We start from the raw sequence: 14755 nt of genomic DNA on the forward strand, positions 1-14755 counted from the left end.
GAGAGAGACATTTTTAAATCATCAGGTCTGGATATCTTGCATTCAAGAGTTTTTAAAGGGATAGCCAAGGAACTTGCTGGATTTTTAATATCTCTTGGAACACTGGGGAAGTTCCAGAAGACTGGAGGAAAGCTAATGTGTCAATATTAAAAAGTGGTAAACAGGACAACTCAGGTAATTATTGGCCTCTCAGGTTGACATTAATCTTGACAAGATAATGAAGAGGTTGATACAGGACTTGATTGATAAACAGGGTTATATAACTAATGCCAATCAATATGGGTTTATGGAAAATAGATCCTGTCAAACTCATATTTTTGATAGAGTTACAAGTTTGGTTAATAAATGTAATACCATTGACTTAATATATTTCACTTTCTGTAAGGCATTTGACTTGGTACCACAATGTTTTCATTAAAACACTAGAAAAATATAAAATTATCATGGCACACATTACATAAATTGAAAACTGGCTAACTCAATAGGAGTTATAGGGGCAAACAACTTAGTTTTAAGAAGAAGCTGGACAAATGTATGAGTGCAATTTTATGATGGGGTTACTTGTGATGGTGAGTAGCAAGATTTAGCAGCCCTGGAGCTAAATTCTAGTTTATGTCTTATGTTCCTAAAAGCTCATGCTTTAGGGCTTCAGTTGTCCACCTAAAGGGGTCAGAAAGGGATTCTTGCCTTCGCCCAGTGTATTCTCTCTCTCTGTCTCTCTGTAAGTTGTCTCCTTTCTCTGAAGCATCAGAGTAAGTGGATGGAGATGGGACATTGGACACGGAGGGCTCTGAGGTGGCAGTGAGCATTCTTTCTCTCAGGTATGTGGCTGGCTGGTTTTTACTCAGAAGCTCAGTGACTAACTGATCACCAGATGTGGGGTCGGGAAGAAATTTCCCTCAAGGTCTGATAATCAGTAACTTTGGAAAGTTTTTGACTTTATCAGCAGAGTGTGGGTATGGTTACTCCCAAAGACTATTTGGATATATTTCACTTAATCATTTCCATGCCATTGCAGAAGCCTTGGGCATTGGTGCATTTTGGTATACTCTCCAGTGGACCTAGAGTGACTACTGCTGGAATACTGTGTCCAATTCTGGTGCGCACAATTAAAGAAGGATGTTGATAAATTGGAGAAGGTTCAGAGAAGAGCCATAAAGATTAGTAAAGGATTAGAAAACGTGCCTTACAGAGATAGACTGAAGGAGCTTTCTCTATTTAGCTTAACAAAGAGACGCTTATGATCACAGTCTATAACAGAGGTTGGCAACTTCTGGCACGTGGCCACGTCAGCAGGTTTGGCCATTCGTGGCTCCCACGGTTCACCGTCCCAGGCCAATGGGGGCAGCGGGAAGCCACAGCCAGCACATCCCTTGCCTGCATTGCTTCCCGACGCCCCCATTGGCCTGGGACGGCGAACTGTGGCAAGTGAGAGCCGTGATTGGCCAAACCTGCCGACATGGCAGGTAAACAAACTGTCCTGGCCCGCCAGGGTGCTTACCCTGGCGAGCCGCCTGCCAAAGGTTGCCAACTCCTGGTTTATAAGTACCGATATGGAGAGTTAATATCTGATAATGGAATGTTCAACCTAGCAGAGAAAGGTGTAACATGATCCAATGGATTGAAGTTGATGGTAGACAGTTTCAAACTGGAAATAGGGCATAAAAAATTAACAGTGAGGGTAATTAACCCTTGTAACAATTTACCAAAGGTTGTGGTGGATTTTCCATCACTGGCAATTTTTAAATAAAAACTGGATATATTTCTAAAAGATCTGCTCTCCTTCAAACGGGAATTATTGTGGGGAAGTTCTATGGTCTGTTTTATACAGGGAGTAAAAGCAGATGATCACTGTTATCCTTTTTGGCCTTGGACTCTATGAATCTAGTTGAAACTACAGCTCACAAAAAGGAACTGCCCAGGAATCTTTTCTGTTTTTTAAATCTTTGGGTTGTATTATGTAAGTAAAACATTCTCAGAGCTGTCTCTCTGGGAGTATAGACTATTCAGATGAAAATTAAAAGGTTATTCTGATTTGACAGAAATTACCTGTGCCAACAGTATTCCTGATTTTAAGTATAGATTGTACAGAGCCACAGTTGATGTAGTTGGAATGATGGCAGTTTACATCAACTGAGGTTCTGTTCCATTGACTCTCTTCTTGGAAGCATCTTTCAAATGGAATAAACTTTTCAAGTGTGGGTTCTGTAAGTGTATATTTGTTGTGACATTAATATCAAATGGCCAGGACCACAGTTTTTAGTCTCTTCTGAATGATGACTTTTTAAGATTTGTGCTGTCTGATTCTGAACATTAAAAATAAATCAGGGCATGTGTCATAACTATAAAGGGAAGGGTAACAACTCTCCTGTATACAATACTATAAAATTCCTCCTGGCCAGAGGCACCAAAATCCTTTTACCTGTAAAGGGTTAAGAAACTCAGGTGACCTGGCTGACACCTGACCGAAAGGACCAATAAGGGGACAAGATACTTTCAAATCTGGTGGTGGGCTGGGGGGAAGGCTTTTGTATGTGCTCTTTGTTTTGATGTTGTTCGCTCTTGGGACTAAGAGGGACCGGACCTCAATCCAGGCTCTCCAAATCTTTCTGAACAAGTCTCTCATCTTTCAAACTTGTAAGTAACAGCCAGGCAAGGCGTGTTGGTTTATCTTTGTTTTTCTCAACTTGTGAATGTTTCTTTTCTAGAAGGAGGTTTATCCCTGCTTTGCTGTAACTTTGAAACTATGCCCAGAGGGGGTTCCTCTGGGCTCTTTGAATCTGATTACCCTGTAAAGTTATTTTCCATCCTGATTTTACAGAGATAATTTTTACCTTTTCTTTTTAATAAAATCCTTCTTTTAAGAACCTGACTGATTTTTCTATTGTCCAAAAATCCAGAGGTTTGGGTCTTTGATCACTTTGTAACCAATTGGTTAGGATATTGTTCTCAAACCTCCTCAGAAAATGGGGTGTAAGTGCTTGGGGGGATATTTTGGGGGAAGAGAAACTCCAATTGTTTCTATTCCTGTTTCTTATTAAATCGCTTGATGCTGACAGCATGCTAGGTTTTAACCTACGGGGAGGCAACCTATGGCACACGTGCTGAAGGCGGTCCGTGAGCTGATTTTCTGCTGCACTCACACTGCCCGGGGCCTGGCCACTGGTCTGAGGGGCTCTGCATTTTAATTTAATTTTAAATGAAGCTTCTTAAACATTTTAATAACTTTATTTACTTTACATACAGCAATAGTTTAGTTATATATTATAGACTTATAGAAAGAGAGCTTCTAAAAACATTAAAATGTATTACTGGCACTCTAAACCTTATTTAAATCTTCCAGAAGAGATAATTGGTAACTTATGCACTGTATGTTTTATTACCACCCTTAAGACATATGATGCAAAGCAACTAGCAGTTCAGTCTTGACCTACTTTGTAACTATTATATTTTCATTTTGAGAATTATTGCTGTGATTGCTAGAGTCCTTGGGTTCCTATCTATTGTGTTATGCATTGTACAAACATACAAAATGTGATGTCTGCCCCAAAGAACTTACAGTCTAGTTTAGGACAAGATGTGAAAAGGGAGCGTATTCAACATAAAGAGAAAGGAGGATAGAAGTAATAGTAATACATTTATGTGCTAAGGCTGTGACCATGCAAACACTGAAACGTGCAAAACTATATGCACAGGCTTCAAATTGGTCCCAACCATATTAATCTTTATTTATATGTCATAATTATTGATTACTTCTATTTAAACAAATTTATTGATGTGTAACAATGTTGTCTTGTCCGTTGCTAGCTGTATTTTCTTGCCCATTTAATAATTACATACATTCTGTATTTTCATGCTATTACTTAGCTCTGTCATTTTCTTTGCCTTAAAATTATATCAGTTGCTATAAAGGACTGATTTTTGTCAAAATGCTGATAGTGAGTCTAGCTTTGTCTCCAGAACTACTTCTGTTTTTCAGAGTTGTCCTCACTCATTTCTAGTGCTCTGATTGAAAACAATTCTTACATAAATTTCTATTCCCAACTGTTGTGACAGTTCAGCACAGTAGCTGACCACAAGATGCTATAAATACTGTTTTCAATCAAAGCAATTGAAAATTGCTTCTTGGAATAAAATGGTGTGAGATCAGTTTGGAACTTTTAAATCTTTCTTTCTGTATGTAGGCAGGTTCTAATTTGAAAGCCAATGGAAAAACTCACACTGATTTATCATGTTGTCATTAGCAGGGTTTATTATAGGTCTCTAGTGAAAAGGTATCAGAAATCATGGAAATTAAACATTCATTAGATTAGACCAGAGGACTTTTGCATACTGGGCAGCTGACACTGCATTTGAACAATGCCTTGGTTCTCAAAATAAGGAACTAATGAGGTATATTAGTAATTAAAATAAATATGAACTCATCATTAGGGGCACATCCTGCATCCCTGCTCATAGGCATGAGGAACCTAGTGCAACAAAGAGGGGTACAGGATTTGGTTGTCATGTTCGTCATCCTTCATTGACCATGCAGAACTGATTTATAAGGCTTCCCTGTGCATGCCACAAAAAGGGCAATTTAGGGTGATTTACAGATGCAGTGGGGGATTCCTGAGTATGAAGATCCAGCAGATATTCCACTCAAGCCAGAGGCACGTGACTGCTTCAGCCTTTCGGTTGCACCAGCTGCCACAGAGTAAGTGCCACTAAGCATTCCTTCCTCTCCTGCCAGTATGCACTAAAGATTTGGCCCTAGATGCTAACTTTCTAATGAAAAACACATTCGTGGATACTAATGAAACCAAATATATTGAATCAAACAGTATTCTGGTTGGTACAAACCTTTCAGTTATAGTGAGGCATAACAATTTATGATGCTAAGAGCAATATCAAATAGCTTCTCATTTAAAAAAATGTTCATGTAAATAATATGGACACTCAGCACACACCCACAAAATCAACTTGACTGCTGCTGTCATGCACTTAGAGCTTTCTGTGTATTAATTAATCATGCATATTTCATATGTTTGAAATGTAAGCTTCTGTCTTCATCCTGATTGACCTGACTATGACACTTGGCATTTTGAACAAACCATATTCATTCTTAATACACTCTATTGATACAACATTACTTCTTTTTATCTGAGACCTGAATGGGTACTCTCTTTATATGTTCAACAAATCTTTTGTTCAGTGAAATCGAGGAGATTCCTGGAGACAAACCTATAGTTTTTGAGGAATTTACTGCCCACTATTTTATAAATTCATATAAATTATAAACTCATATACATGATTTTGCACTAAAGAAAAAAGCAAGCAGATGTTGAGTTGAATTACACATCTGTTGGCTTGAGAAGACATTATAAGTATGCCAAATTGTATTTCACCTTTATTTTTCTCTGGAGACTAGATTTGATAAGTGAAAGAGGCACAATATAATAATTAAAATAATTGTTTTTAAGTAATCAGTTCCATAGCATTCACCTATTGCAATGATATTGGTTTTCTGAAATCTTTTTATTACACTTTAAAAACATTTAATGTAAAAACAAAACAAAACTGTATTTCAAGCTTCTATATGGGATTTACCTATAAAAATCATCATTGCAAGTGTTTATTCAACTGTATATTAACAATCAGTACAAAATGTTGTGGGGTTAAATTATGTCATCAAGTGACTATGTTTATTGTTATTAGTAAGCAGGATAGTAATTAGAATCAATTTCTAATTACATATCTGCATATTTTATATTGATACAAATAGCTGCATTAATATCTTGACACCAAGATATATATAAAGAGCCATGATTTATGACCAACATAGAAATGAGAGTCAGCTGAGCAAAATAGAATATATAAACTATAAACAATGCTGCATGCATTCAAATGTGGTATGAAAAAGGATTTTATAACACAGTGGTTAATACATTTCAAAAATATACATAATAATGAAATATCTTACCTTTTTATATCTGTTATCACCTAAAAGAGAGTGTATAGAAATGCATAATCAGGAACAAAGAGACACTGAATGAAATTGAAAGCCAACAAATTTGAAACTGATAAAAGAAAAAAAATCTACATTTTTATACAATGCATAATGAACTTGTAGAATTAATTACCACAAGATATCACTGAGACAACAGCTTACTAGGAGTCAAAAAAGGAGTTGACATTTATAAAGATAATTAAAACATCCACAGTTACATTAGACAAGGAAGAAAATTACAAAGGGTATCAAATTGTCATGCTTCAACTGCTAGCTGTCAGTGTTGGTCAGAAACTTCTGCTTTCTGCATGTTATTCCATAATGGTCCACTAGGGAGTCTCTTGCACCTTACTCTGAAATGCATTGGTACTGGCCATTGTCAGAGTGAGGATACAGGATAAGATGGACCCTGGTCTGATCTGCTATTATTAAGTTTTTATGCTTGTGTATGTTGGATAGATCTGTACATATTTCTCTGTCTACCAATGGAATTTATTTTAAAATTGTTGTTAGCGGAACATCAAGGTTGCACAGCTGTGTCATAAACAGATAGCTAAGGGTTAATGTCTCTTTCACCTGTAAAGGGTTAACAAACAACACCTGACCAGAGGATTAATCAGGAGACAAGATACTTTCAACTCTGGGTGGAGGGAAGCTTGTGTGTGTGTTCTTTGTTCTTTGTCTGTGTTCTCTCTAGGATCTGAGAGTGACCGGACGTACTACAGGCTCTAATTTTCTATTCAAGTAGTAAGTGCAAGTAGAAAGGTGGTTTAGTCTTTTAAATTGGTTTTCTTTATTTGCAAATGTGTATCTGGCTGGTAGAGTTCTAATGTGTATTTGGCTGAAAGTATTTTAAATTGTATTTCTGCTGGAGGAGGCTTTTTCTCCAGTTTCTATAAGCTGACAGACCCTGTAACTTTTACCATCTAAATTGCAGAGATAACTTTTACTCTTTTTCTTTCTTTTTATTAAAAGTTTTGCTTTTAAGACCTGTCTGATTTTTTCCCCCTTGTTGAGGCTCAGAGGAATTGAGTCTGTACTTAACAGGGAAGGAGAAGGAAGAGGAGAAGGGTGGAATCCCTTTGTCTTAGATTCACGGAGCTTGAATCTGTCCATCTCTCCAGGAGCACAGGGAGGGAACACCTGGAGGGGAAGAGAAGGGGGGAGGGACAAACCTTATTTCTCTGTGTTGTGATTCAAGGAGTTTGAATTACAGTAATCTTCCAGGGTAACCCAGGGAGGGGAAATCTGGGAGAGGCAACGGTGAGGGAAGGGGTTTACTTTCCTTGTGTTAAGATCCAGAGGGTCCGGGTCTTGCGGGTCCCCGGGCAAGGTTTTGGGGGGGGTCAGAGTTTACCAGGCACTCCAAGTCCTGGTTGGTGGCAGCTTATCAGATCTAGGCTGGTAATTAAGCTTAGGGGAATTCATGCTGGTACCCCAACTTTTGGACTCTAAGGTTCAGATTGGGGAAAGATACCATGACAAGGTGAAATCACAAAACATAATGAAATGCAAAAGGGACTGTTGCACGAGCAATTTTAACTCATTCAGATGGCACACCCACTTTTTTAGAGGTAAACAGTAATACAGGAATTAAAAATAGTATGTATGTGCAACAGGGCCAAATTAATGTTGTTGTTGTTGTTGTTAGTGTCTGAATCTCCAGTGCCTTGCACCTTACAGAATCATTTCACTATACAAAGTGGAAAGCAGTGACCTCCAAGACCTCATGCCCAAACTCCTTTTCTTGATCGTCTCTCTCTGTTGAACAGCTCATTCACAGTTATTAAAAAGCTCTGATTCTGCATTTCAGTGGAACCAATGTTTGTTTTCAGGGGTTACTTTGTGTTCCCTCCCACAAGTGGGTAAAAGTAAGATTTGTCTTGCTTTGAAGACATGTAATGGCCATAAAAACCTTACAACCTTCGAAAATACCAGCAGAAAGCATGCCACACCGTAGATAAAAATGGATGACATTCTGGTTTCTGCAGACATTCAGGAAATAAGCACTAATCTCCAGGTAGTAATTTTGCATGCTTTTGTGTACAGCTGGTGACATAATGAAAACAATTATTCATTAATAATTAATGAACATTTACCAAAATTATTGTTTGCAATAAAATTATTTGCCCAGTTATGCTAGTGAGGGCCTCATTCCTCAATCGTCACACTGAGTTACACACTTTTGGGACTGCTCTCAGGAGCGAAAGTACAGTTTAACATAAATGTTGCAGAATCGGGCCAAGCTGTAAGCTCTTTGGGGCAGAGAATGTGCCTTCCTTTACATTTGTATGGCTTTTAGCACATTGTACATGCTGCTGAAAACAAATCATAAATATTAATAATATGTACATGTAAATTCTAATCTTCAGTGAGATTTTATTACTGGAGTAGATGTTTCTTCATTCTTTGAGATTTTTGTTTAGTGTGCATATGTGGTGCTATTGACATAGCAATTCTTCTGTCAGAAAGCTTCTTAGAATGTAATTAGGCATGTGGTATCTTTGTATTTCTGGATGGGGAAGCTGAGAAGCCAATCAGACCAAATGCTTTTGAAAGCCAGGAAGTCAACTTGCTGATACCATAACTGTAATGTCTCACTTTTTTTAAAAACAATTTTTTCTCACTGCTCTGAATTCTCTGTAAAATTCTAACTAGGACAAGGCTTTTATAAATTGTGTCCATTATGCTTTATTTTGGAGGCCTGCATTATTGAAAGAGTTGCTGTCATCAACCTCTGTCAATCATTGCATAGCATTAAAAAAGCTAAATATACCTAAAGGGATTGACAGATATGTGAAAATAAACTTTTTAGGTGTGAGACTTGTGGCTAAACACACAAGAGGACTTACGCACCTAACTGCCCCTTTAGGTGCCCAACATTTAAGTACTTCTGGCATTCACAAAATTGCCACTCATCTGCTTCTCTACTTTGTAGGTGATCAAGTTGCCATGGCATCTGAGTTTCTGCTAATGGGCATGCACAAAGCTGCCTAAGTCTAGACACCACCAAACAGCTCAGTATCCACCTCACATCTATAACCTGGAAGGATTAACAAACTAGGCTGTACCCTGTCTACCTTGCCTGCAGGCCTGATTTGGTAGAAGTGCTCAGAGAATACCTAATCCCCACAAAAGATACCCCCCTACACATACTCCTTCAGCTTGGTGGGGACCAACTTCTTGGGAGGCGTGGGGCCTAAGGCTTTCTCATCGGCATTTCTTATTGACAGCTTAGGTGACTTCCCACCCAACTTGCTGGTTTCCGTGAATCCCATTTTAAATGTCTTAACTCTCTCCATACGCTGTAGAGCAGGGGTCAGCAACCTTTGGCATGCGGCTCAGCAGGGTAAGCACCCTGGCGGGCCGGGCTAGTTTGTTTACTGGCTGCAGCAGCTCGTTCAGCTGATCGTGGTTCTCACTGGCCACGGTTCACTGTCCCAGGCCAATGGGGAGGTGGGAAGCACCATGGCCAGCACATCCCTCGCCTGCACCGCTTCCTACCTCCCCCATTGGCCTGGGATGGTGAACCGTGGCCAGTGGGAGCCACGGTCACCAAACCTGCTGACACGGCAGGTAAACAAACTGGCCTGGCCCACCAGGGTGCTTACCCTGGCGAGCTGCGTGCCAGAGGTTGCCAAATCCTGCTATAGAAGGAGCCTGGGCACCTAACTCAGGATATGAATTCCACTGGACAGGAAGCCTAAAAGTAAGCACTACAAAACTCAACATGGCAATGCCTAAGCCCCTTTTTTGAATCCAGCCTTTGGCACTGATGGATCAGATTCATTTGGACCACTGACAGATGTGAACATTCAGACTTTGGGACTGGTCTGGAAGCATGAGAATTTCCAGTAACCTCGAAGAATCCCTGAAAAGTATAGTTTGATGCTGCTAATAGAATATATTTTCAAACTACCCTACCTAGCTGAATAAGTGAAGCTGCATAGCAATATAGGGTAGTGTAGAGTACCACAAAGAATTAGGGTGAAGTCAGAGGAGTTTCTGGATGCTATTTGCTGGAGGTAGCTGAAGCAGCTAAGTACAATACTCGAGAGAATGCTTTCCTTTGCTCACCTATGAGACACCAAATCTAATTGCACTGCAATTTGTTTCTTAGCAATCTGTCTCATGCCATCACTACTACTAAATTCAATAAAAACATGTGATTCACTCAAGCCTTTGCTAATCTCTTATAACTTAATTAGGCTTCAGGGCACAGTTGTCATGAAAGGATGGTGCTGACTGTAGATACAGGCCATCATCTGACAGAATCATGGTCTGCAAAGTACTTTGAGTTTTCTGTGCTGGACTCACAATTATTTCCGCTGTCTGTTAATGGATTTCCTCAAACTTTTACAAGCACCTGAATCAGTCACATTTTTGTCTGTTATTAAGTAAGTGCTAAATATTATTATATTCCCTCCTCCTATTACATAAGTTTTTATTGTTACCTTCTCTCTTCAACTGGCTCTGGAGTTTCTCATCTCAGTGTTGTGTCTAAGCAGAGTAGCTCATGTTGAAACTGCAAGTACTCATGGAAAAAGCAGGATGCCTCAACACATGTGAGTACTCATCACTTTCCAAGAAGTGTGGCATCAAATTGAAGGCCTTCCCTTACCTTAGATTCCTTGATTGATGGTACCCAGAAAGCAGTAAAATCCTAGCACATCTGAAAAGTCTTCATGATTTACAATCATTGCTTACTCTTGTGGTTATTTCAAGTGTTCTTAAACATAGATATATGTATATTAGAAAGTGATGACTTTATTCTTAAGAGAGAGGGAAACTACATTTTATTTTATCTACCAGCTTTTATGCTCTTCTGGTAGTGCATTGCAGCTTACCCCTCCTCCCCCAATTCTTCATATTATAGAACAATTCAATGTATTTTAGGAAACAAGAATTCATTAATATATAGTCCGACATGTAAAGTAGCCTATACCCTAATTAATGTAAAATATGGGGGGGAGAAACTGTTGAGACGTTTAAAATTAATGGCATACGTATTGGTACTTGTGGTAAATTCTAATTATATACATTTTCATTTGCAGCAGCTTGAAAATAAAATTGAATGTGTTCCAGAATGAATCAGTATTCCTACATCAGTAACATGGTGCTTGTATTCTCCCAGTAAAAGTAAATGTTTTGTCTGCATTATTAAACACTCCTAGGAAAGAATTCTATCTAATTACAGAGCCAATTGTTTCAGACCCTGTGGCAGAGGGGTGAGGAGCCAGGTGTAAGGAGCCTTCCCCACCTAATTTGCCCAATGTACAGGGTCTAGCAGAGTTGAGAGGCAGCACATTTTCACCCCTTCTAAGGGTTGATACATTCCTGCTGCATAGTGGAAAGCACCACACTCTTTAGTGCAGGCACTGGTGGGATGGCACAATCTGTCCCAATGACTGCAATGTTCCTGAGATGGCTAATATATAAACAGAGGCCACATTCCTGAAAGTTACTCTGCATGGTTGCAGGGATCCACACATGAGGAGTAACTTGCAGGATCAAGGCCCAAGGGCCCACTTTAACTCCCAAAGAAGTCTAAGGCAAAATTCCTATTAACTTCAATGCAAAAAGGATCAGGCCCAAACATTTGACTATATGAAAAAGTATAGTATAGTGAACTTCCCCGGTGTCTCTGAGGTACAAACTCAGGAGGCGTGGGGCAGAGAAGTCTGTGTCTCAGAAACAGCTTTCCAGCTTCAACAGAGAGTCTGAGTCCTCCTCACACTGGGGGAACAAGTTGAGATATATAAGCTTTCTGCTTTTCCTTTTCCTCCTGGCTGAGGTAAATCTTAGGAATTGGGCTGTAGGCTATGGCAGCTGAGGTAGCTGACTGAACTTTCTGTTGGGCAATAACTCCATTCACAAGGGTGTGGCTGGCCCTGTGGGAACCTAACTCAATGGAGTTGCCCAACTGAGGATTGGGAAAATTGTAAAACCAGTCAATCTGTGAGGGGAACTGGACGTTCCCTTCCCCTATGGCTCTTTCCACTGCCCTTTCTCTCTTCCATTTCAACTGACACTCTAGAGGGAAGGCTACCTCCTGTCTCCCAGGCTTCTGCTCTCTGAGGTACAAAACCAATCTGAACTCCCCTCTATTGGGATATCTCGGGCTGATGCTTTAGTTCCCTCTCCCTAGTCCCCTCTCTGCTTAAGGCAATGGGGCAGCAATGGTCCTGGGATGCAATCTTTGGCCATCCCTGGGCATGGTAAGTTTCACAGCCACCCTCATGGTAAAAGGTTATAAAAGTATGATTTTTCAGTGTGTGAAAAAGTTTACAAAACAGATAAGTATAATGCATTAAAAGCCAGACACGTGCATCTAAATAAATACATAACTTTAAGTAAACAGCTGCTCTGATACTAACATGGTGAGTACTACAAAAATATGTAAGAATTAAACAAATCAAACACTGATCATCATAAAATTGTCCCCAAAGCCCAACAATGCTGTAGAAAGTTAATTGTGTGCCACAGGCAATGTAAACATGTTAGAGAGCCACTGTCAATCTCTCTTTCTTAAAGAAAAATATACTTCATGCACATCCTTGGGAGGATGCCTTGAAGACTATTAGTTTCTAATCAAAACACTTGCTGCTCTGAGACCCAGACTACTGAGGAAGCAGAATGAGTTTTAAAATATTGTATACTATTATACTGAAGTCTTTAAAATACGCACATCTCAAATGCACCCTTCAAGACTACAGCATGAGACATACTCTTCTTTAAGAAAGATCTGTGTTTTGGGGCTTAATAAGTTGATGTTGTTCCTTTAAATATGGAGGAAATATAACTATGGTGAAATGAGACCCTTCACTTTCAACATGACACAAGAACAGAACATCCATGTTCAGGTACAGTACAGCTGATGCTTGATTGTAATTATCACCAGCAGTGCTACTAGTAGCAGCCAGGGACACCTCTGTTGTCACAGGCCATCTGTATCCTGTCAGTTGGTACACAAAGCTAAGCTGGTTTTCGTAGGGCTCCTTCATCTTGCACACCCGGGTAATAATACAGAACAATCTAACTTATTTTTCATTAGATTAATTTAACATAATGTCATTACAATTAAATCACAGTCAACATGTAAGGGATAATTTCTAAATGCATCTTATTAGCTCTAAGTCTATCACTTTGCATTGCTGCACCGAGAGTGCAAGGTAGATAGAGAAAATTGAAGGCTTTATTTCCATGTGCTGATAAATGACATGAAAGTAATAATGGAGTGTTGATACATTGTATGGAGGCCACCAGAGCATTCTCCACAGGGAAAAAATAGAGGGGAAAATATGACAAGGTATAAATAAAACTGGGAAGTTGTTTGCCTTTAAAGTTTATTAGGTAGGATGACTGAACAATGTGTCCTCCAGGCACCTGCTAATTGTTGAACATTTTTCTTTCAGAAAGACTGAAAATGGTTTTCTGTAGGGAAACGACACAGAAAAATATTGTAATGAACACACTGGGTCATTATCGTATAATCCCTGCCAACTCCTGAGAATGAGCTGGTGGGAGGAATAGATTGATAACAGGACTTTATGAGTGTGGCAGAAACCCAGAGCAACATCTGTTCCAAGGAGACCACTGTGTTACTGTCATAAACAGATAGCTAAGGGTTAATGACTCTTTCACCTGTAAAGGGTTAACAAACAGTGACCTGCAACACCTGACCAGAGGACCAATCAGGAGACAAGATACTTTCAAATCTGGGTGGAGGGAAGTTTGGGTGTGAGTTCTTTGTTCTTGGTCTGTTCTCTTTCTGGGCTCTGAGAGTGATCACACGAATCTCCAGGCTCTTTAATCTTCTGTTTCCAATTGTAAGTACAGCGGTAGAAAGACAATATAGGCTTTTACATTGTTTTTCTGTACATGCAAATATGTAGTCTGCTGGAAATAGTTTAAATTGTATTTTTTCTGGATAAGGCCGTTTATCCATTTTCTGTAAGCTAAAAGACCCTGTAACTGTTTACCATCTAAATTGCAGAGATAAACCTTTTACTTTTTTCTTTCTTCTTTATTAAAAGCTTTTCTTTAAGACCTGTTTGATTTTTTTCTCCTAGTTAAGGCTCAAAGGAACTGAATCTGTGTACACCAGGGAATTGATGGGGAGAAGGGAAAGAGAGCAGAGGGGAGGGAAGGATAAGTTTCCTCTTTGTGTCACATTCAAGGAGCTTGAATCTGTATTGCCCTGAGGGAGGGAAAGGTAAATTTCCTCTTTGTGTTAGATTCACAGAGTTGAATCACTGTGATCTCCTAGTGTACCCAGGGCAGGAAAGATCTGGGAGGAGGTAAGGAGGGGGAAGGGAAATGGTTTATTCCCCTTTGTTGTGAGACTCAAGGAATCTGGGTCTTGGGGTCCCCAGGGAAGGTTTTGGGGGGACCAGAGGGTATCAGGCCCTAGAAATTCCTGATTGGTGGCAGCCTATCAGATCTAAGCTGGTAATTAAGCTTAGGGGAATTCATGCTAGTACCCATATTTTGGACGCTAAGGTTCAGATTTGGGAATTATACTATGACAGTTACCTACTGTGAGGGCAGTAAGGATCAAGGAATAGAATTAACAGACAGAGAGACAATGTATGTTACAGCAGGTTGGAGGTAACAATCTAGGAGGTAAGGATAATTAGCAGCATGGGCAGCAACTGGAAGAAATGGGCCTGGGAAAAGAAGCCTCTGTAGAGCTGGAGGAGGGGAAAAGGGGGGCTTGAAGAGGGCAGAGAAAGAGAAGCTCAACAGAAAAGGAGCTATGTGGCC

This window comes from Gopherus flavomarginatus, chromosome 1 (genome assembly GCF_025201925.1).
Source record: "Gopherus flavomarginatus isolate rGopFla2 chromosome 1, rGopFla2.mat.asm, whole genome shotgun sequence".
Taxonomy (NCBI): domain Eukaryota; kingdom Metazoa; phylum Chordata; order Testudines; family Testudinidae; genus Gopherus; species Gopherus flavomarginatus.